The 23250-nt window shown below is 37.8% G+C and overlaps 1 protein-coding gene across 48 annotated transcripts in view; it reads right to left on the bottom strand.

Moving 5' to 3' along the window:
• DISP1 (dispatched RND transporter family member 1) overlaps nt 1–23250 on the bottom strand; it is a 196096-nt gene that overhangs the window by 85730 nt on the left and 87116 nt on the right. For 4 of the 48 annotated variants that reach the window (XM_051821358.3, XM_051821372.3, XM_089312244.1 and 1 more), the window contains one exon: nt 8760–8826. The exons of the other annotated variants lie outside the window; for them this stretch is intronic. The gene's annotated coding sequence lies outside the window, so the exon portion shown is untranslated. The remainder of the gene's footprint in view (nt 1–8759; nt 8827–23250) is intronic. 48 annotated transcript variants of the gene reach the window in all.

The following is a 23250-nucleotide window of genomic DNA, read 5'->3' as shown; positions in this document are numbered from 1 at the left end:
CTGTGACCTGAGTCTGGCTCAGAGTAACCTAACCCTGTACTTCTCTGAGGAGCAATAATTCAGTATTTGCTAATTCAGTGTCAAATGTGACTTTACATACATAATTACCAAAACTAATGAGAACAAACTCTACATATAATCAAGAGAATTGAAAATACATTCATAAAAACCTGTAGATGAATTTTCATGGTAGCTTTATTCATAATCGCCAATAATGAGAAACAACCTAAATATCCATCAAAACATGAATGGATAAATAAAATGTGGCAAACCAGTACAGTGGAATACTATTCAGCCATAAAAAATAATGACCTGATAACACACTGCAACCCAGATGAAACTTGCAAAGTGAAAGCCAGAAATAAAAGGCCACATATTATATGATTCCATTTATACAAAATTCCCAGAAGAAGCAAACTCTTAAACATAAAAAGTAGATCAGTGGTTGACAGGGATGGGGGTGAGGGACAGGAGATGGGGAATGACTGCTAGAAGTTACAGAGTTTATCGTTGGGTGATGAAAATGTTCTAGAATTGGTGGTGATGGCTGTATAATACATTTAAAACCACTGAATTATATACTTTAAAGTGGTGAATTCTTTGGGATATGAATCATATGTTCATAAAAATTAAGTAAGGCATAAAGTTCTAGACATTAGACCAGAGGTTCTCAATTTGAATGTGCATCAGAATTCCCTGGAGAGGTTGGAAAATGCAGATTACTGTATCCCAGGCCCCCAAATTTGGAGCGTGAAGGTCTGGATTGGGGCTTAAGAATCTGCTTTTCTGAAAGGTCCTCAGTGATGCTGACACTGCCGGTCTGGGACACACGTTTTGAGAGCCACTCACTGCAGCAAAGGCAAGGTCTGAGCTCCTAGAGGGTAGGAAAGGCAGCTTTCATCTCCATATCTCCTAAGTCTGCCTTAAAAAGAGCCAACCTGGGGGGGGGGAGCGGTGGAGATAGGGAGGGATTAAAAAGGGAAAATGTTTGTATATACATTCACAGGTTACTGATTTGTACATATAATCATTTTATTTAAATATTTGGGAGGTCCATGTGAAAATAGACAAAGTATACTTCTGGTGTTGTCACATGGAATAATTATTATTTTATAAATAATCATGATTATTTTGATTATTTTGAATCACTTCAGTATGTATCTCAATATATTATTTTAACCAAAAAGGAGATCACTAGTAATATTCTCTGAAAACCATGTCCTTTTTTCTCTTAGATCCTATGATTTAGGTATCATTCCTCAATATCAGAAAAACAAAAGGGCATGAGGGAAGGAGAAAGACACAAAGGCAGGCGAGAGAAGCACAGCATCCAGTACTTTTTAAAACAGCGGTCAGAGCTGTGGTGTAGTGGAAAAGTTGCCACCTGCAGTGCCCACATCCCATATGAGTGCTGGTTTGAGTCCCAGTTGCTCCACTTCCAATCCAGCTCTCTGCTACGGCCTGGGAAAGCAGTGGGAGCGCTGGCCCAACACTTTGGGCCACTTGCACCAGTGTGGGAGACACAGAAGAAGCTCCTAGCTCCAGGTTTCAGATTGGTGCAGCTCCAGCCATTGCAGCCATCTGGGGAGTGAATCAGCAGACGGAAGACCTCTCTCTCTCTCTGCCTCTGTCTCTCTGTAACTCTGCCTTTCAAATAAAATAAATATATCTTTTTTTTAAAAAAAAAAAAGGAAAAAAAACCTGCTGATTAACAAACTTTTCCCCCTCTAGTCCAAAGTGTAATTCTATATTTTGTTATATTTATTAACAGATCAAAGTTGTGTCTATTTATCTTTTAATGTTAAATAAAACAGCTATGAATGAGTCATCTATGGTCTAAAGGAGACAGCAGAACAATGCTTCAGCAAATTTTTCTCTCAGTATAGTCAACAGTTTACTAATTTGGAAGCACAAGATCAGAAAAACTAGTCACAGGAAAGTTCTGCAGACAATATTCCCTATTGTATTTTAATGCTTCTGCAGCACAAACTGTTTGATGTTCACTGAAAATTTCAGACCAGAACACTATATGCTCAGGACATGGCCCAGGACAGGGAAGTGGGGAATAACTGACGTGTACTCACCAGCTAGATTAACCCTGAACTAGACACTTCATCCAGACATTACAGTCTCCTATCTATAAAATCTAAACATTAGACAAGATGATCTCACAGGCTCTGAACTCAGTTTTTATGACAGTAACTGTAAATAGATCAAATAAATCCCTGTTTTACTACTGAAATTTGGATTATTGAAGAAAAGACTATAGATTGAGTTGAGTTACTGAGTCTGCAGCAAGGAAAACTGGAGCGAAACCAAAATCATCATGAGATGCTGAAATTCCAGGAATCTGGAACTTTGTCTCAGTCTTGTATACTCCTCCCTCTGAAAATAATGGTTCCTAATCTTATAGCTTTTTTCTTACAAATTTCTTGCTGAAACTCTACCTCCAAACCCTGCAATTCTGACTGAAGACAATTTTATGATGGTACCCGTCTTCCACAGTCACACATCTAAGAATCTGCTCTTCACCCTTATCAAGACCTTCAGCTCTAGAGTCTTTCCATGCCCCTTGCTAACTTCACTTGCTCGGCACTGATTTCCTCCACCAGCATGCTAGCCTGTGAAAGATCTCCCCTAAACTTGCTCTGCCTGCCCTTTTCTTTTTCTTCCTGCCAAGTTTGGTAGTTACCAAGAGTGACCACACAGGGAAGCAGAGAACTAAGGCAAATGCACGTTCTCGCCTCTGGAGGGCTCTCAGTGCTGCTGTGATTCAGTTCTCTCCCAGTTCTCCACTGGAACTGGACACAGGGATTGCTGAAAATCTCCCCCATGCTCCCTCCCTCCACCCTCCCCACAGATAATGCTGCCTTTTTTGTGGAAAAGAAGTAAACTCTTGGACCACGAGTCCTTCAAACACTACCATCTCTACCTCAAGCTTTTTCTGAAACATGTCCCTTACATCTCAGGACTATCTACTTAAATACTACATCTTTGCTACAAAGTAAAGTAGCTACAAGCCACATGCGACTATTTGGTTTTGAATTAATTCACATTAAATAAAATTAAAAGGTTACTGCTCTAGCTGCATTGGGCACAATCCAAGTTCCCAGCAGTGACACGTGATCCGTGGCTCTGTGGCCCTGTGGCTCCTGGCTCCTGCCCTGGCTCTTACAGATGGAGACCACCACCATCACTGCAGACAGTTCTCCTGAACAGCACTGCTCGAGAGCTTTACTACCTACCATGTCCTTCACTCTGTCTCCCTCATCCTCAAGTTCATCTTCATCTCTCCCACCCTGTCCTTTATTTACTTATAAAATAACTTGCTACCCCGCAGGCTAAAAAAAAGTTCCTTCCTTTGGCTTGCTAGTCCTCAAGCTACCATCTTTTCCTTTCCTTTCAGATTCGATACTACTCGAGTTTCACTCCACTCCATTCCTTCACTTCCTACATCCTTACCCTCCGTCTAATAAAACTGTTCCTACAAAAGTGAAAATCAGAGGGACAGGCACTTGAACTAACAGCTAAGATGCCAGTTGGGATGCCCACATCCCACGTCAGAATGCCTGGCTTCGAGTCCCAGCTCTGCTCCTGATTCTAACTTCATCCAGTTCTCACCCTAGGAAGCTGGTAATGGCTCGAGTAGTTGGATCTTTGCCACCAATGTAGAAGACATGGATTATTGAGTTCCTGCTCCTGACTTTACTCTGGCCTGGCCCTGGCTATTGTGGGCATTTAGTGAGCAAACCACCATATAGGAGAGCGCCACCACCCCCCAACCCTGCCACTCTGATAAATAAATCTTTAAAAAGTGAAACTCAATGGCATTTCCCAACACTTATTTTATTTATATTTCTTCATTTTCCAATCCTGATAGTATTTCTCTTTTCTCCTTATTCAGTTTCCATTATTCTAACAATCTCTACATCTTTAACTTATATTCTATTTTCTCAGTATTTCTCTTAATTTTCTTATCCTAATTTTTGAGCAGTATCCATTAATCTTGTTCTGTGTTCTTTCTCCTTCATGATTCCTGCTTATATATCACATTCAAGTTCTATTCTAAGTTTTATTTTTGTAGTTTCTGCTAAGGACATTTCAATATATATGTCCTGCCAGCAGTTCAAACAATAATCTAAAATAGGCATTATGTTGTATGCTCACTTTCTCCTTGATTTTCCTATTTCTATCCACTCTCTCAGTCCCTTAAATATTGATTGATTGAACCTGATCCGTGCTGCATCCCGAACCAGGACAGGAGCCACCTCCGACCTTTGCACCACTTCTGCCCTTGCTTATTCGTTCTCAAGCCCTCGCGGGGCCACATATATCCATCCTTCCCCCTCCAGTTCCTCTGCCATTTTCTTAGCTTACTTTTCCCCTGAACTAAAAGATGCAATTCTCACTATGGGGTTTCCTACTTCTCCAACCTAAGCTTCTAGATCCACCGCTTTAGGAGAGATCCGACAGAGCTACTCCTAGCCCAGGAGACACTAATGGCTCCCCCAGACCCACCTAGTAAAGTTTCAGCATCTTAGCTGGCATGCAAGGCTTCCATTTTCTGGGCCTCTCCCTTCCCACTTAGTGCCCTTGCCAAACAACGTGCTGCCTCCAAGCAAGCTTACACACGGGGCGTGTGCTCTTCCTTCTGCCAGCAATGACCTCCATTCACATTTCTAACTGCCACAACCCTATGGATCCTTTCCTGCACATGGCACATAACATGTTTCATGAAGCCTTGCCTCACTACCTAGGCCAGAAATCCTCTCACCTTACTCCAAGCTGTCTCTCTGAGATCTCTTTCACAGCACTTAGCATGTGTCAGATTTCTTTACGTTATTATTTGCATGCCTCTTTTACCCTTTAATCTACACTTAAAGGCACAGGTGTTATAATTTTCACATTTATACTTCTCAGGAAGAGATATAAAGTACATTGTACCATGTGCTAGGTCAAATATTTATGCTTGACAAATGTTTATTGAATAAATGACATTTTACAAGGTGTTACTATTACATATATCCTTCTTTAGACAGAACAAATGTAATACTGAAAGGTAACCTAAAAAATTAAATTCAGTATACAAAATTCCATTTTCCTGCTGATTTAAATGGGCCCTGAGGACCACTTCCACCATGGTTGTGGGTAGGAAACAACAGCTGAGATTCAATACATTTTAACTATGACAGCACTATGTTACACCATTCTCTGCTTTTCAATTCTGAATACTGAATAATATGGAATAATAATAATTGGCTTTTCACCCCCTCTTCAAACAGTAGAGATCAGTCCAGAAGCTAATATCCAAGCTTATTCTTGAGCAGTTTTTAAATTTTCACTTTGTTTTGTTTCTAAGGTAAGGTTATCCTTGGCATTGTCAGAAGTATTTTTATACAAAGAAAATAAATAAAAGTGTTTTCCCTTTAGTAAGACATTAAATGTAGCAGTCTCTATACTTTCTGCTTAATTGCCAATTAATCTTATTGCAGCAAATACAATTTCTGTGATAAAGTGTCTCAGAAACAAATAAATCTGGGAAACTTTAGCTTTTATTCATTACACCCTTTGCTCAATTTGATTAAAAACTAGGAAGCCATATGCATCTTATCAATAATACAGAAAGTATTGTAGCTATACAGAATGAAGTTTACTCAATAGTAATCTATATACTACTAAAAATTTCCAGAGAGATCCAAAACTGGGGCACATATTTTATTTATTTATTTTTATTTGAGAGTCAAAGAATGAGAGACAGACCTACAAATCTCCCACCTTCTGGTTGGCTCCCCAGATGCCTGCAACAGTTGGGACTGGGCCTGGCTGAAGCCAGAGGCCAAGAATTCAGTCTGATTGTCCCATGTGGTTGCCAGGGACTCAACCTCTTGCACCATCCACTGTTGCCTCCCAGGGTGTACATTAGCAGAAAACTGAAACAGAGAGTGGAGCCAGAATTTGAACTCAGGCACTCCACTAGGGGATGAAGCCAATTGGTAGCCTAACCACTAGGCCAATGCCCACCCCCAGGGCACACATTTTAAAGCATAAAGTATGGAGATCAGTAGATTGCAGAAGAAAAGTGATCTTTCATTTTTCTGGAAAGAGAAAACAGTCTATGCAATGCAAAATAGGCAAAATTTCCAGCCCTCTTTAACCAAAAGCTTGTCTGGAACAAGAGCCTTTCTCCAACATAAAGCACAGTAAATGTTTTAGAGGAGGAGTGGAGGCCAAGGTTTGTCAGTTTTATATCAAAAGCAAGAGGAATCATTCCAGCTTCCACAAAATAACTTGCCTGTAGATCATCTAAGAATATAATCTTGTGAAGCTCAAGGATTTAAACACAAAGCATAAGTAATCCATGAGCTCTGGAGAGTTACCGAACTATTTCTGGTTTGCAATATAGGATTTCAAACTGTGACCTTTACTTTTATAATAGAAGCTCTTGGCAGGAGACCTACTCTTAGAATGAAGACCACTATGCCTTGACTCTAATCTAATTAAAACATTCTCCTAATCCTTTCAGTTGTTACTTTGTTAGCAAACTCTAAATGAATGTAGTATGCACATATTAAGAGGAGTTACCACTAATAAACTGAAATTTTGTGTACTTCAGACTTTGAATGTTTATGGAGAAAGTTACATGCACAGTTACATGCACTTTCTTTACATCATGAAATAGACATACAACTTGACTTTCCAAAAGTTACTCTCTAGCAAAAGAAATGTGTCACCTGCACACAAACATACGTCACTACTGCTAAAGTAATAACTGACACATCAGATTTCTAATGTAGTGAAGATGTATGGAGAAAGGTAAGTGAAAATTAGAGACCAATCATCTATTTACAATATTTTACAAAATTTACAATATTGTACTAATACTACTTTTGGCAAGGAAAGAAATTTAAACTACCAAAATTCTAAGATAGACAACATAAAGGTTAGGTATTTCACAAATGTAGAGGGAGTTGTTTTACATGTTGAAAACATATGCATTAGTTATTCAAAAGTTCAAACAGTTCAGAATTATGAAAGTCATACCATGTCTGGCTTCATAAATTTGTTTATGTGAAATAAAATTCATGAGATTGCTGTAAAAAGGTAAGAAATCACATAATAACAAATGAGGAAGGAGTACAGATATTTACTTATGTCAGAATTTAAGATCATGAGAAGCTAGAATATTTTACTTAGGATTCTTACAGACCCTTTGAAATATTCCAACATAGCAATGTTGTTAGGTTAAAATGTATGCTTAGCTGAAAGAATACGCACGTTTAAAAATGGGACACAGCAGAAACCAGGTTAAGTCACAGAAAGTAAAAGAGTATCTTAGCATATTTAAGGGTCACATTTCACTAAGCTCAGCAAATGGCACTTCTTCAACAAAAATAATCTATCAGAATGATTGGTGTGCTTCACCATCAGGCTCTTTAAGATCAAGTTATTGGCCGGCGCTGTGGCTCACTAGGCTAATCCTCTGCCTGCGGCACCGGCACACAGGGTTCTAGTCCCTGTTGGGGCGCCGGATTCTGTCCCGGTTGCTCCTCTTCCAGTCTAGCTCTCTGCTGTGGCCCGGGGAAGGCAGTGGAGGATGGTCCAAGTGCTTGGGCCCTGCACTTGCATGGGAGACCAGGAGGAAGCACCTGGCTCCTGGCTTCAGATCAGCGCAGCGCGCCAGCGGCCATAGCAGCCATTTGGGGGGTGAACCAAGGGAAGGAAGACCTTTCTTTCTGTCTCTCTCTCACTGTCTAACTCTGCCTGTCAAAAAAAAAAAAAAAGACCAAGTTATCAGGGCTAGCACAGGGTAAGGCTACTGTCTGTGAGGCTAGTATCCCATATGGGCACCAGTTCATGTCCTGGCTGTTCCACTTACAACCCAGCTCCTTGCTAATGCACCTAGGAAAGCAGTAGCAGATGGCCCATACACTTGTTGCCACCCATGTGGGAGACCCAGATGAAGCTCCTGGCTTTTGACTTCAGCCTGGCACAGCCCTGGCCTTTGCAGCCATTTGGGTAGTGAGGCAATGGGTGGGAAAATCTCTCTCTCTCTCTCTCTCTCTCTCTCTCTCTCTGTCTCTCTCTCTCTCTTTAACTCTTTCAAATAAATAAATAACTCTTAGAAAAAAAAGGTACCTTTGGCACATTTGGCAAACCCAAATGTTGAAAGCTTAGGCAACTCCTGGATGACCATTATCATTCCTGAATGGCAGACTTTTCTGAGCTGGCAGCCAGAATGGACCTCCTGGCTGTGAACTGGTAAATGCTCCAGCTATAGTGTTAGGAAGTGTGGACATCTCCAGGTGGCTATCTCAATGTGCACACCAATACATTTTTGCCATAATATGTGCTACTATATTGTGGCATTCCCAAAAGACTCAAAATTCTGTAACTGGAGCTAGATAAAACTAATAATTGTCATTTGAGGAATCCTCAGTCCTAACATCACTGGAGAAGAAAAATACACATAGATTTCTTTAACTTGTTCCAGGCACTCAAATAACCTAGGATGGCAAAACTTTTGCCAAAAATATAGGGGGGAAATATTTAAAGTGAGTTTAAATATTTCATGCCTTTATAACAAAACTCACAACCTAATCATACAATGAAAATTACCATGGCATCTAGGTAACAAACAGACTCAGGCAGTGAAGTTATAAACACCAAAGGAGATGGCATTCTGATATATTGACTAAAAAGCACCAGCAACAAGAAATAAGTACACATAATTAATAGCAGTAAGAAAGCACTTTATTTACCAAGCAGGTCCCTGTATCAGAGTTCTGAGTTATGTCACTGACAGTATACCACCAAGCTGACCTTTACCTTAAAAAGAAACAGAAAAAAGGTATTTATCTCAATGCTAATAGTAATATTCAGGATTTAGACGCCACAAATATCTGTTACTCACAGTGCCTTATACTCCAAGAGAATGGCAGATTTAAAAAAAAAATTGAGCTTGAGAATGAAAACTGAAAACTAGTAAATTTTGTTTTGTTCCTAAATTAAGGCATCTGCCTTGTTAACGCACCCAACAGTATTTGCCTTCCTTGATACGTCAGTCAGTGACCAAGAATTCCTGAGGATTTAGGTTAATAACCTTAATATCATTATGCATTACATATTCCACACAGCTCTTAATCACAGGGAAGGAACATTATCCACTCCCACTTTCCATCCCTATGGGATATTAGGCAATGTAGCATTCATTCCTTTCTCTGCCAAGTGCAATGCCTTGGTAACACATGTCCACACCCTGCTGGCTTTGCAAGAAGTCCAATCCAGCATTAAAGATAGAGTTCAATTCCCTATATAGGAACAAATGGAATTGTTACAAATCTCTGAAATAGTCCCTAATCTTGTATAAGCTGAAATGTATACCTCTTACTTAGATCAAAGAAGCATAACTTCAGAAGCATTTGCTTTTCCCAATCTCTGATTATACTTGCAATAATGGTTATTCTGATACTTACACACTGACAACAAGGACTAAAAGTGCCCAGCACAACTACAGATGAACTCAGATTTTTTTAAGATTTATTCAAAAGGCAGAGTGGCAAAGAAAAAGAGAGACAGATAGAGAATATGAAGCTTCCATCCATGGGTTCACCCCCAAATGGCCACAATGGCCAGGGATGGTCCAGGCCTCCCAAACTAAATGAAGAATTCCTTCTGGAGTGGGTTGCAAGGGCACAAGTATTTGAGTCATCTTCCACTGCCTTCTCGAGCCCATTAGCAGGGAACTGGATCGATCAGGAGAAGAACAGCCAGGACTCAAACTGGTGCTCTGATACGGGATGTCACAGTTGCAAATGGTGGCTTAACTGGCTGTGCTGCAATACCAGCTCCTCTTCCTGTCTTCTGACACCATCAAAGACTAAATATTGCAGATCTTTCAGCACATTCTTTGGCAGAGGGGGTTGGTCTGATAGCCACAATTAATAGTAGTTACAGCATCTCTTTTCTCACAGTGATAAATGACTCTGTTTCCTTTCCAGGAGGGGGGGGGGGGGTGAGAAGAAGGAAACAGGAGGTAAGAGTCCTGGTATCCATGATATCTTATTTCTGAAGGTAAAAGCCCTTGAACTTTCTAGAGAAATCTTCTAAGCCAAATTAATAATAATATGTAGACCTCTTAAGGTCATAAGAAAAAAAATTTTTTTGTGATCTCAACTTCAAAGTACAAAATGAATATTCCTTTGGTTTAATATATTTTGGAAGGCAATTAAATTGGAATATAGTAATATTCATTTTATTTCTGATATTATATTCAAAAATTCAACTGAACATTTATACAAATCTCCCCTAAAAGAGTTTTTCATTTTTACAAAGTTTTTCTTAAAAACTTAAATCCTGGAGGCCAGTGCTGTAGTGTAGCAGGTAAAGCCGCCACCTGCGGTGCAGGCATCCCATATGGGTACCAGTTCAAGTCCCAGCTGCTCCACTTCCGCCTCAGCTCAGCTATGGCCTGGGAAAGCAGTAGCAGTTGGCCCAAGTCCTTGGGCCCCTACACCCATATGGAAAACTCAGAAGAAACTCCTGGCTCTGGATCAACCCAACTCCGGCCACTGCAGCCATCTGGGGAGTGAATCAGCAGATGGAAGACCTCTCTCTCTCTGCCTCTGCCTCTGCCTCTGTAACTCTGACTCTCTGCTTTTCAAATAAATAAATAAATCTTAAAAAAAAAAAAAAAAAAACTTAAATCCTGGTCCCCTTTGCTCAAGACTAACTTCAAATAAAAGAATAGGGAGTTTTAAATAATCCAGAGATTTTAATGATTGCCTTCAGACTGAATGGCATCAGAGAAAGCCCTTGTAAGCTTGGTAAGAGAAACACCTACAGTACTGTTGTATCAGCAGATATTTGCCATTTTTTTTGTTTGTTTAGTACATATTTGAAAAAATAAACTATTCTCACTCTCAAGTACAAACTTGGAAATAAAACAAGCTATCCCCACTTGGATCTACAGTGTATCAAAGAAAGAATTTGAATCTCAAGTTTTATAAATGTTATCTCAAAGATAAATGCTAATTAGAGAGTCCTATTTTATTTTGTATCCACTACTTTTAATGCTAGTATCCTGTGACTTAAAAAAAAAAAAAAAAAAAAAAAAAAAGCTAAATGGTAAAAGCAGAGGGAGAGACAAAGGAAGCCTATCAAGTATAATACCTGACTGCTAAGCATTTAAAAGAGTGATTGCAAGAGAAATAGGACTGGAGTAATTTTAGAATCTTACAAAGCAACTTGAGTGTAACAGTAATAGCTCTACTCAATATTGATACATATTAGCTAATATTTTGATTTATAAAAAAATCCACAGGAAAGTAAAACTTAGGTCACTATTTGCTTGAGGGTTTAATAGTCAATAAAATAATTCAATCTTAATCTTTAATATTTCACTTCTAACCATTTCATAGGAAAGTCTTGAAGAGAACTAAAGTGACTACTGAACTGAAGTGATAATTCTCACATCAAAATAAATCTTGTTGGGATAAGTGTTTAGTGCAGTGGTTTTGCCTACAATTGGGATGTGGTGTCCCATACATTGGAGTACCGGAGTTTGAGTCCTACCTCCACTCTTCATTCCAGCTTCCTGTTAATGCACATCCTGGGAAGCAACTGGTGATGGCTCAGGGACTCAGGTCCTGCTACCCACATAGGAGATCCAGACTGCTCGGTTTTTGGTTTTGGTTGGAGAGTGAACTAGCAGATGGGAAATCTCTATCTCAGTGTCTGTCTCGTTGCCTTTCAAATAATTAATATTAAAAATAAATAAAAATAGGTCTTATTAATTTGCTAAGTTCCACATTTTATTATAATCTAAAATAAGTTCTATATTTTATTATATTTTAAAACTTTAGTGTACAATTAAAAACACTTTTTTAAGTACAGAATTTTTGGTTTGGATTTTGTTTTATCATTCCTCTTTAAATATCTAATCTTGCAGGTCAAGAGTCAGGCAAATTATCTCACATCCCAAAATTCCATAACTGCATATGGCAATTATGCTTCCTTCTTGCTCCCTCTCCATCACATGTCAATACTCAGACATGAACGCATGTTCCTATCACTCTGCTATTTTTCGAGCTCACATTCTTTATTGAAACCTCAGATAGCTAAGTAAGTTCAACAAAAGTTTACTGATGATTAAGAATATACTATGGTTGGATTTTATTTTTCTGCTGTCTATTAAGCTCCAAAAATAAATTAAGTTAAAAAAAGAACATTTTGATTAATTCATGAGTCAATCCCCTATAATTAAGAAAAACAGTTCAGCCTACAAGGAATCGAAGCAAACAGGAATAGAGAAGGAGAGAATAATGAGGAACAGAAGTAACAGAAGGCAAAGGGTCAGAGAATATGGGAAATGGAAAACAGCCATAAGTAGTTATCAAGGTAATAAATGTACGACATACACATCACACAAAACAAATGAAGCAACGTGCCTCACTTTGAGGAAAAAGTAGGGAAGTAAGAGAAGAGGACAAATTATAACACTAAAAATAGAAAAGTTGGAAGAAAAACAGATGTTCCACGCTACATCCTAACACAGTGTAGTACTGTGGTTTCTAAAACAATTTATTGCAGAAAAAATCACAATGGAGAAAACTGCAACATGACACCTACCTACAGATTAACTGCAAAGGTGTGATGAAGCCCTCCTGCAAACTGGTTCTTCTGTAAGTTTCAACTTCTTTCCCCTTTCTTTAAGCAAATCTTAAATTCTCCCAGTCTCTAGTGCAAAGATAATAGCCTCCTAGACAATTCAAACTGAATTAGCAACAGCTTTGGTTTGTAGAAGATTAATTTTGTCCTTTATTCGACCTCTCTGATTTATAAATTTTCTAGAATCAATACACCAAATGAATGTGTATTGTTCTAGCTTTTTTCCTACTATCACAGAAAGAACTGACATTATTTGCTCCAAGTAAGTCTCCACTTATTTCTGAGGAAACTGAGACAAGTGAGTCCTTCCACCTACAAAGCTGAAAGCCTGAGGTTACCCCCAGCAACCTACGAACATCTCTATTGCTTTTAAAACTCTGTACATACATGATTAATTGTTCTTACCCAATCTGTATGAAATCATCAAATAGTAGAAACAAGCAATTTATGGTTGATTGGAAATCTCTTCTACAGACTCCCTGATCTCACTTCTGTTACTGGTTTTCCTCCTCCAGAGCAGTGGCTCTCAAATGTGAGCGTGCTGGTATCAGAATCCCTTGGAGACCATCGAAAACACAGGTTGCTGGGTCTCACTCTTTCCCAATACCCACCCCGTCACCCAGGAGGTTCTGATTCAACAGCTCTGGGCTGGGGCCCTGGAATTTTCATTTCCAACCAGTTTCCAGATGGGGCTGAAGATGCCAGTTGGAGGCCTACAACCTCTTTCCCCTTTCACTAATTCCTGTAACCAAATCAATTCTCAAAGCAGACACTCAAATGATAACCCAGGGTTCTCACATGAAAACTATTGAGTTCAATATGTAAACCGCTTTGAGAGTCTTCATTTATTCTAAGCTCATCTCTTGGCCAATTTAGCAAACCCTTTCCACAGTTCTCTGCCACAATACCAACTCAGTGTTCCTTCCAAACACTTCATTTCTAAGTCCATTTCAGAAGTTAAATCATTTAAACAAGCAAAAAAATACCAATATCCAAAGCATGTCTAACAGTTTTTTTTGTTTGTTTTGTTTTGTTTTTTTAACTTTTATTTAATGAATATAAATTTCCAAAGTACAGCTTATGGATTACAATGGCTTCCCCCCCTCCCATAACTTCTCTCCCACCCGCAACCCTCCCCTTTCCCACTCCCTCTCCCCTTCCATTCACATCAAGATTTATTTTCGATTCTCTTTATATACAGAAGATCAGTTTAGCATACATTAAGATTTCAACAGTTTGCTCCCACACAGAAACATAAAGTGAAAAATACTGTTTGAGTACTAGTTATAGCATTAAATTTCAATGTACAGCACACTAAGGACAGAGATCCTACATGAGGAGTAAGTGCACAGTGACTCCTGTTGTTGACTTAACAAATTGACACTCTTGTTTATGGCATCAGTAATCACCCTAGGCTCTTGTCATGAGCTGTCAAGGCTATGGAAGCCCCCTGAGTTCACCGACTCTGATCATATTGAGACAAGGCCATGGTCAAAGTGGAAGTTCTCTCCTCCCTTCAGAGAAAGGTACCTCCTTCTTTGATGACCCGTTAACAGTTTTTACCATGTGTGGAAATGAATATACAGTGAATATACTATATTCTCTTCCCTGGTCTTATTAGACTGTTCTAAAAGATACAATGAAGATGCCAGCCATTAACCAAGTATTTACTCAGTGAATAGATATTTGAAATATATTCCTCTCATGTAGCAGGTTTTTAAAGAAAGTGATTGTTGGTAACTACAGTTTGATGCTTGGTATCCTGCCCAGGTAGAAGGAAACTAAAATGTGAGAGCAGGACGCAGCCTTCTGTTCAGGTATTTCTAGAGTTGAACAGTACACAGTATGTTGTTCAGTACGCACAGGTGCTCAAAAAGTAGACAGAAAGACTAAACTACTCACTGCCTGTTAAATTTTTCAGACAAAATATTTTTACAGATAATACTACATACACTACATACTAATACACTACTAATACACTACATAGCTAATAGTAACATTTTACCCACTCCTTTGAATCAAATATTTGCTTAAATCCTCCAAGTCCTATGAGTATATTTTAAAAATTTGCTTTTATTCATGTTTAATTTTTAAATACTATTTATTCATATCTAGTACAAGTCTGAATGAAGTCATGCAAGTTATCCAAAACTAATAACCCCATGGAATAAATGAAATGTATTAATGATAAAGGAAGCTTTCACATAGACCCAATTAAGTCAACTTAATAATTTCATTAAACCATGACAGAAGAGTCTTATTTTAGTGCAATAAAGTTTAATGGAAACTCAGTTTGGTACTAAAAGAGTAGGCATTACATGCAATGAAGGCATAAATTATAAATAAGAAACAGTCTTACAAGAAATCTAAATTTCCTCAGAAATTAGCCAACATATGCTTATGACCAAATTTATTCATCTGGTTAAGAGAACAGCTACAGTGATGCTATATATTGTTTGTCACTTGCATTTGAAAAATGAGGTTATTCTTTAATTAGCTATTTCTAAGCCAAAGTTAATGCTTATTTGAAAATGAAGTTCATTACATGATTCTGTAAATGTACCCTGTAAGAACTAACATTACCACACAGCTGTATAAACATATTTACTGTGACATATTCTTCTACCACAGGTGTATATTTTCCATTTCGAGTATTACTAATATGCATTTCAGACCAGTCTGATCTATAATTAATATGTAAGGAAGGAAATATTTTTTAAATTACTTAACTAAATGTAAAATAAAATGTTAACCCAATAGAGCACTTAATATGCCATAATTCATCTCTTTTAATTTGTTTTTATGCTCCAAGCTTTCCTGAAATGGCATATGGTAGCCACTTAATTCTTTTTACTTTAGATATACTAATAATAGACTCTTCATCTAAAAGTAAAATCAATCTGAAAATAAATGACCTGATTTGTATTTACCAGAAAACATACTTGCAGCATGAGTAGATTTAATTCTAGTAACAAAGCAGAAAACAATAAAGTATTCAGGTGAGGAAATAAAATTACCAGAAATCACTTTATAAGTTAAAACTAAAGTTTGAATAAATCAGATATAAATTGTCCTTTCTAAGACCTATGTAAAGTATTAAGAGGAAAGGTTTTAGAAATGAATTTTCAGCCATTTTTGAACATCATGAATGTTAAAATTGAAAAGCCTACAGACATGTTGGTCTATAAATACCATCTTTGGTAGCATTTAGAACAATGGCTTAGTTATGATTTAGGATGTAACAGACCCAATGCTGAAGAATCCCTTAAGGGCAGAAGTTTACAAAACACACAAATATATTTTCTACCTAACAAATAATTCAGACTTCAACTTTGGAGATTACTTTTTCCTCTGGGTAGAATAAAATAGATTAAAAATCTCACAATGGCAGGGACTTAAATACCTTCTATTCTTCAAGTGATTCTAAAAGATACCTAAGCCTTTACATAATAGACATGAGAATATTTTTCAGCTTTTGTCCAACACCCATCAGCTTCACCCTTCTTGATTAGTGAATAAATATGTGGATTACTTTTATTTTCCATAAAAGGGGTCTGAATGGTAGGAGTATATAGTTCATATGTTATGTTTCATTTGCTCTGAGTACTGTTGCCAGCCAAACACCAAAGTAGATAAAGAAATATTGCATGTATTTAAGCATAAATTTGATGTTTATCCACTCCACTGTCTCTTTCTGAGGGAATGCCCAAACAAACGTCTTCTGTTTCACAGAAGTAGAGCTCTCCTCTAGCCTCTAAGCAAACATCTCAGAGACTGGAATGTATTAAGCACCAAATAAATCAAAGATTCAGAGTAGAAATCCTTAGTTTACCTGGAAGGCAATGCCAAATCCCTCTGATACCTTCTAACTTTTCATCGTGTACATGTAAATCTAATTTTACATAGTGTAGATTTCTAAACAGTGATCACAAAGTCAGCTTTGGCACTGATACAATTTTTGCTTCCCCACACATAACAAAGAGTAAGAAAAAATATATTAAGTAATTTGTTACATTAAAACTTATGTTCCAAATTCTGTAATATTTTAGTAGATGTATTTAAACATAACTAAGTTTTAATATTTACTTTTTACAATTAATACTTATTTAGACATGTCAAAATATCCATTTCTTTGCTCATAGATTCTTGCATCTCACACTCTGCTTCAATTTCCTTTGAGCTGAAGTATAAGCTTTTACAGCTCTTTCAGCAAAAATCTGTGAGGAGTACACATCCTCAGTCCTTTTTTCACTCTTACTCTTAAATTATTTCTCTTACTTTGGAGATTTTATTCCACTGTCTTCTGGCACTTATTAGAAGTCTGCTGTCAGTCTTAATATTCATTCTTGCCAGAAAACTGCCTTGTGTCTCTGGTAAATGTTAATACTTTCCTTTTTCTTTCAGATGACTATTTTATACTTCTTCCTGTCTCCTCAAAACTTCTCACAAATCTTTCTTCATCTTCATGTTCAGCTAATGAAGCACTTCACTTAGAATATAATAAGCCTGAGGATGCCACCTGTGGTGCCAGCATCCCATAGGGGCGCCAGTTTGTGTTGCAGCTGCTTCACTTCCAATTCACCTCCTGCTAATGGCCTGGGAAAAGCTGCAGAGGATGGCCCAAACAATTGGGCCCCTCCCACCTACATGGGAGACCTGGAAGAAGCTCCTGGCTCCTGGTTTCAGCTTGGCTCAGTCCTGGCCATTATGGCCAACTAGGGAGTGAACCAGTGGATAGAAGATTGATTCTCTCTCTCTCTCTCTCAACTCTGGCTTTCAAATAAATAGATAAATATTTTTTAAAAGTAGCAACAAAACTATCTTTATGAGTCCTCTGTCTCCTTAGATAAACTTCCCAGATTTTAAAAAAACAAATGTACCTAACTTTAGCTCTCACTCATCACTTTGTTGACCCGACATTAGTTGAGATCACAATTAACTCAACTGGGACCATAGTGCAATAAATTATCATTTATTTCATTATTTTCATTCTGAATCTCCTATCTCTAATTTTTCAGATTATTATGCTCCCTTAAAGGTATGGTTTAAGTTATTTTGGTTGTTGCTGTTATAATTTAAAACATGGCTGGCGCCGCGGCTCACTAGGCTAATCCTACGCCTGCGGCACCGGCACACCAGGTTCTAGTCCTGGTCGGGGTGCCAGATTCTATCCCGGTTGCCCCTCTTCCAGGCTAGCTCTCTGCTGTGGCCCGGGAGTGCAGTGGAGGATGGACCAAGTCCTTGGGCCCTGCACCTGCATGGGAAACCAGGAGAAGCACCTGGGTCCTGGATTTGGATCAGCGTGATGCACCAGATGCAGTGCGCCAGCCGAGGTGGTCATTGGAGGGTGAACCAACGGCAAAAAGGAAGACCTTTCTCTCTGTTTCTCTCTCTCACTATCCACTCTGCCTGTCAAAAAAAAAAAAAAAAAGTAAAACATAACCACAACTAAAATTGAGTTTTTCGGACTACTCAGCTAAGGATCATCCAGATTACAAGTTTCTATAGGATACCTACTTTCCATGTGACAATTGATTCATTACTAGATAGTGGCTTCAAAGGAAGGAAGAAAATAGATTACTAAAAATCAACTTTTTAAGTGTGTTGTGAAGACAAAACCACTCACCAACTGGATTTTGTTTATGTACCTCACCTACTGCCATAGATGACCCAGATTAATCTTCCTTCTTAAGAAGTACTGCTTATCCTTATTTTATCAATGAGGAAACTAAGGCTTACAAAAGCTGTTCCTGGTTACACAACGAGAAAGTGGCAGAATTGACATTCATAGCTAGGCACTCTGAATCCTGAGCCCAAATTCCTAACCACTACACTGCACTCAATGTCAACTCTAAGGGTCAATGTTAATAAGGTAATATGCATATGATTGCAGGAACTCAATTACCTGTATTTTACTTTTTAAAATTAATTTTACTAACTTACCTAACTACATAGCATATTTTATAACTTATCTTAAATTTCATAGTAAAACTACTTAAATTCTAGAAGTCAGAAATCTTTGGGGAGTATTAACAACAAGATCAATGTTTTTTGAAAATTTTCATGAAGGCGACAGTTCTACATAGTACTTAACACGACATTCCCTCGGGGCTGGCGCTGTGGCATAGCAGGTAAAGCTGTCGCCTGTAGTGCCAGCATCCCATGTGGGCACCAGTTTGAGTCCCGGCTACACCTCTTCTGACCCAGCTCTCTGCTATGGCCTGGGAAAGCAGTAGAATCTGATGGCCCAAGTCCTTGGTCCCCTGTACCCACGTGGGAGACCCAGAAGAAGCTCCTGCATAGCTCCAGCCTTTGCAGCCAACTGAGAAGTGAACCATCGGATGGAAAACCTCTCTCTCTCTGCCTCTGCTTCTATCTCTGTGTGACTCTTTCAAATAAAATAAATCTTTTTTTAAAAAAATAAACATTACATTTCCTCTTGTTCCAGGTAAATGACCTCATTCTTATAAGCTAGACAATGTAAAACAAGGCCCTCACCATTTGCAGTGAGAACACAATTAAATGGGATTTTGACTATTTGATGCACATAAAATTTGGAATTCAATGCTCATAATTATCTTCAGCCATTTACTCACTCTCAATGATTTCACCAACTTGAAATCATCCATGACAATTTATCAAGTAAGAAGACACCTCCTTTCTCAGGCAGTTCACAGGAGCATTTTAAAGCAGTTTTAAGCGTTCCAAATAGATTCAGAGACTGTTTTCTCAATTCCCATCCCCCTTCCTGTTTAAAATCAACAGGCTGAAATTTGGGTGAGGCAGCAGAACAACACAAGAAGACTGTATTAAACATAATTTCTGTGAACTTTTTCTCATGGCCTTGTTGTAGGAATCAAATGAGAAAGTAAAGGACCATACTTATATAAACTGTTCTTATAAGAATATATATTCTTAGATTCGTTTATAGTAAAATTTCAAATAGAAACTGCTTTAAAAGGTATTGACAATTTATTTTCTAAAAAGGTACTTTATTTCCTCCAGAAACATTGAGATTAAATGTCACAAAATTAAAATAGTTTAGTTAGGTGTGTTTTTATATCTGGGCCGAAGAACATTAACTAGGTAATTTAAACTGGTCAAGACGTTGAGCTCAGGAGCGGTTGCTTGGCTGAGCAGTGTATATGCTGCTTGGGATGTCGTATTCCCTATCAAGTCCCTGGATTCAAGTCCTGCCTACACTTCCAACCTAGCTTGCTGCTAATGCACACCTTGGAAGGTAGCAGACAACGATTCAGGTATTTGGGCCCTGGTTTTGGCCTGGCCCAGCCCAGCTACTGCAGGCATTTGGAGAGTAAATCAGCAGACAAAGATCAATTTCGCTTTTTTCTTCGAATCAGCAGATGGAAGAGCTCTCTCTCTCTCGCTCATTCACTCTCTCTGCCTTTGAAATAAATAAATAAATATTTTTTTAGAAAAGTTGAGGTCATATACACAGAACATGTAAGGGAACTAAGATAATGTTAAACAACCAAACCCTGAATGCAATCTCACACATTATCTATTAAATATGGAAACAATACCCTTGCTGCTAAATGCAGTAAGCTACTGTGTGGGTCATATAAGATACAACACAATAAAATACATAAAAATAAATAATTGTGTAGGTCATATAAAATATAACACAATTAAAATGTTTTAAACTAGACATCTTTTAATTGAAAAACTATTCTTTTTTAAAAAAAAAAAGTTATTTATTTGAAAAGCAGAGTTACAGAGAGATAGAGGCAGAGGCAGAGACGGAGAGATCTTCCATCCACCGGTTCACTCTCCAAATGGCCACAACAGCCGGAAATCAACCAATCCAAAACCAGAAGCCAGGAGCCAGGAGTTTCCTTCATGTCTCCCACGTGGGTGCAGGGGCCCAAGCAGTTGGGCTATCCTCTACTGCCTTCCCAGGAACATTAACAGAGAGCTGAATCAGAAGTGGAGCAGCCAGGACTCCAACCAGCACCCATCTAGGATGCCGGCACTGCAGGCCAGGGCTTTATTTAACCTTCTGTGCCACAGTGCTGGCTTCCTGAAAAATTATTTTTCTTATTTATTTATTTATTTATTTGCCAGGCAGAGTTAGACAGTGAGAGAGAGACAGAGAGAGAGAAAGTTATAGACAGTGAGAGAGAGACAGAGAGAAAAGTCTTCCTTCCGTTGGTTCACTCCCCTAATGGCCGCTACGGCCAGCGCTATGCCGATCCGAAGCCAGGTACTTCCTCCCGGTCTCCCAAGTGGGTGCAGGGACTTAAGCACTTGGGCCATCCTCCACTGCCCTCCCGGGCCACAGCAGAGAGCTGGACTGGAAGAGGAGCAACCGGGACTAGTACCCAGTGCCCCAACCGGGACTAGAACCCGGGGTGCCCGTGCCGCAGGCAGAGGATTAGCCAAGTGAGCCACGGTGCCAGCCTGAAAAATTACTTTTCTTATTAAACTAAAAACTTGGAAGGAAGGGTACAAGAGTTATAAATTATCTAAAAATTTTCTATTTATTTTTCAACACAATCACATTTACTTTTCAAAGAACACACTACACGACATAAAATTAAAGTTGATACTTCAATAATTGTTCCCTCTCCCAATAGCCTGCTGTATGACCTCAGCCTTTTATAAAAGATAATTCTCCATATCTCTGAAAAAGACATTTTGATATTGGCTTAAACTTTTACAATACATCTGCCAGTGCAGACTTTTTCCATTCAAAACCATGTTTATGTTCCCACAGTTAAATTTCTTCCATATACTATAAGCTATAATCCCTGAGAACTGACCAAAACTTTACAAATATGAGGACTTAATAAGAAGGTTTATGCTTTTCTTCAAAGAGCAAGGCTAGTGAATATCAAATGTCAACAGTTCATCTGCAGGATATCAAGACACAAAGCAGAAGAAAAAAGACAGTAAAAATGCTCTACTTACTGTGAAGATTTAAGACTTAGATGTTAGAAGATACATTCTTATGATTCAGACCAGATAGGAAATATCTTTTGAAAATAAATCCAAAATGGTCATACACGTGTTTTTAAGGTACAATGTATAGTTAACTAAAACACCAAGTACTTTAGCCTCTATAAATATAGAAAAGTAACTATAATAAAACTAGTGTTTATTTTAAAAATATAAAACACTTAAATAAAAGTGAAAGCTATGGATTTAAGAAATGGTTCCCTGAGGGAATGGGGCTTAACTCATTATTTCTGGATTTAACCAGGACTATTAGGTGTAAAATGAAATTATTAATGACAAGGCCACTGAACTGCCCCCTAGAAGGTTTAATAAAGCATCCTAGAAATAACACTTCTCATAAATTTATGAATATGCCTTTTAAAAAATACAAAACTAGCCATTAATATAATAAAATATATAATAGCTTAATTATTTTTAAAACAATTTCATGTTCTTATTTTTAAACATCATTAAAGTATAATTTACATACAACACATAGATTTTAAATGGACGGTTCAATAAGCTCTTACAAATGAATAGATATATCCTGGTAACAACAACCTCAATGAAAATAGGTAATATTTCCATCACTACTCATTTTCCCACTGTGTCCCAGCCAGACAAAAAGTGATTTAATTTCTATTCTCATAGATTAGTTTTGTCTTTTATTCTTCTTCATAAATGAAGCTATATGTAAGTATTCTTTTATGTCAAGTCTGTGAGACTCCACCATACTGTTGCATATATCAGTCTTAGGCTTATTTTCATTGCTAAGAGGTATTCTATAGAATAACTATATATCATAACTTGTTTATCTAGTTCCCTATTGATAGACATTTAGGTTTTTTCCATTTCAGAGCTACTATGAATAAAACTGATAGGAACACCCATGAGTAAGTCATTTCACTTTTCTTGGCTAAATATGTAGGTATGAAATTTGGGGGTCATAAAGTACATGCATGTTTACTAAGAACTGTCAGACTATTTTCCACAGTTATGTGATTTTACACTTGTTTTGCATTCTTTCCAATGCTTGTTATTCTCAATCTTTTTTTTATTTCAGCCATTCTGATAGTTGTTAGCAGTGTCTCATGTGGACTTTAGATAAATTCCCTGGTAATAACAATGCTGACCTCCTTTCATGTGCCCATTAGCTGTTCCAAGTGTCTTTTAAAGTTCTTGCCCATTTTTTTAACTTGTTCATCTCACTGTATTTTAAAAGTTCCTTAAATACTCTAGATACAAGCTCTTTGTCAGACACTGTGTTATAAATATTTTCACCTACTTTGTGCCTTGTTTTTTCTTTTTTTTTTTTTTTTGTTTTTTTTTTTTTTGATGCTTTACTGATTGTATTCTTTTTTTTTTAACTTTTATTTAATGAATATAAATTTCCAAAGTACAGCTTATGGATTACAATGGCTTCCCCCCCCCATAACGTCCCTCCCACACGCAACCCTCCCCTTTCCCACTCCCTCTCCCCTTCCATTCACATCAAGATTCATTTTCGATTCTCTTTATATACAGAAGATCAGTTTAGCATACATTAAGCAAAGATTTCAACAGTTTGCTCCCACACAGAAACATAAAGTGAAAAATACTGTTTGAGTACTAGTTATAGCATTAAAT

The sequence above is a fragment of the Oryctolagus cuniculus genome, chromosome 13 (assembly GCF_051225735.1).
Source record: "Oryctolagus cuniculus isolate XC-2025 breed Fujian yellow rabbit chromosome 13, ASM5122573v1, whole genome shotgun sequence".
Taxonomy (NCBI): Eukaryota; Metazoa; Chordata; class Mammalia; order Lagomorpha; family Leporidae; genus Oryctolagus; species Oryctolagus cuniculus.
The sequence above is the reverse complement of the archived record's forward strand: the minus strand, read 5'-3'. Positions and strand labels throughout refer to the sequence as shown.